At 32.8% G+C, this 1,845-nt stretch overlaps 2 non-coding genes across 2 annotated transcripts; one reads left to right on the top strand and one right to left on the bottom strand.

Moving 5' to 3' along the window:
- The first annotated feature begins 281 nt into the window (after positions 1-281).
- LOC124923227 lies at positions 282-479 on the top strand. The gene has a single exon (XR_007098229.1). It is a non-coding gene; the product is annotated as a U2 spliceosomal RNA (small nuclear RNA).
- A 1,295-nt stretch (positions 480-1,774) lies between these two features.
- Positions 1,775-1,845, bottom strand: TRNAG-GCC. Its single transcript has one exon. It is a non-coding gene; the product is annotated as a tRNA-Gly (tRNA).

The raw sequence follows: 1,845 nt of genomic DNA on the forward strand, positions 1-1,845 counted from the left end.
TAGTTTGGTTAATATTGTTTTTTTAGGATATTTGAATTATTTGAGAAGTTTTGAAATTAATAAATGCAATAGATAAAATAAGATCATGATAAAAGCATTTTATTTTATTATCCTAATTATAAAAGCATAAATAAGCAAGCAAGCAGATTCTGTTGCATTTTATTTTGCCTTGTTTCCACATGCTCACATAAGATTGTATAAATACGTCCCACATTGGAACTTCAAACTTGGGAAAGAATATGAAACTAATATAAAATGGATAGTCCAGGTCTGAAATAATCATACCTTTCTCGGCCTTTTGGCTAAGATCAAGTGTAGTATCTGTTCTTATCAGTTTAATATCTGATACGTGGGCCATCGGCTCACACGATATTAAATTAATTTTTTTAGGGGGAGTGGCCCATTACAGTAGCTTGCTATTGGGGCTGTTCAAGCGTCGCTTAAGCGTTGCACTTCTGCTTGGGCCTTGCGCATCCCACCAATGTGTAGTCCAAATTTTGATATCCTGTTTAGGACATGTATACTATTTAGTATTATTGCTTTATTTGTCTAGTGTTACTGTACATCTAGCCTAACAACTGAATAATGAAGAATTATTCTATAAATAACTTATGGACAATACAATAAACCAATGAATTAAAACACAACTTTCTACTTAAACCAAACTGTAATGTGTGAATGTATTATGGATAAATGTAAGTGGAGACAAACATTTGTGATTTCTAGTTACTACGGTCTTCTTATCAAGTTTATTTTATATATTTTCAATTTCAAATGTTTAGAAGATTATTAGATATTGAGTTATGTTGATTATTTGAAATTGGATAAAAGAAGTATATATAGGTAAAAGAATAAAATATAACCAAAAGGCAATAACAACACAAATTATAACACAAGGAGAGGGTGGTCCTAGGAAACTATGTTTTTTTTAACACAAAAAATGGAAACCCTCATTTATCATCTTATATAGATGATGTATGGCAGACCCTGGTAAGCCAATGGAAAAAAAAAAGAAGAAGAAGGCAATAACAATACAACTTATAACATAAGGAGATGGTGGTCCTAGGAAAGTATATCACAATTTAACACAAAAAATGGAAAACTCATTAGCCTCATTTAACATCTTATATAGATGATGTATGGAAGACCCTCCTAGTAAGCCAATAGAAACAAGAAGGAAATAACAATACAACTTATTGGAATTTGGATGCACCACGGTTATCCTTAGTGAAAATGAAAGGATGGAATTAATTGAGTAATCAGAAGAGACTGGTCTCCTCTTTGAGTTAGTTAGCAAACTTAGCTGAACATATTTTTGGAATGAATTGGTAAAGGTAAGTCTTTTCATATAGTATATATTTGTACCCACTCGGATAGCTCAGTGACAACATACTTGGGCTTAATTCTTATGTAGGAACAGGTTGGGAAATGTCCCTTGGCTTCTATATATGCAAACTACACCTGATCTTAATTTGAATAATATGTCAAAACATGAAGCAGAACCCAATGGCTTAATCTGGTATGTATTGCAAATCCTACCGTTGTATCTTCATCATCTTAAAACATAAACCAAACTGTCTGTCATGTGTGGATGGATTAATTAATGTAAATTAGAGACAATTATTTGGCTTATTTTTACATTTTTCAAGTTTAAAAAATAAAAGATATGGGAAGAACTCTGAAAGCCCATTTTATCATCTTAAGAAGATGGTGTATGGCAGACCCTAGTAAGCCAGAAGAAGGCAATTTCATCATTGTCACCCATATATATAAATGCACCAGCCGGGAATTGAACCCGGGTCTGTACCGTGGCAGGGTACTATTCTACCACTAGACCACTGGTGC

The sequence above is a fragment of the Impatiens glandulifera genome, chromosome 1, assembly GCF_907164915.1.
Source record: "Impatiens glandulifera chromosome 1, dImpGla2.1, whole genome shotgun sequence".
Lineage (NCBI taxonomy): Eukaryota > Viridiplantae > Streptophyta > Magnoliopsida > Ericales > Balsaminaceae > Impatiens > Impatiens glandulifera.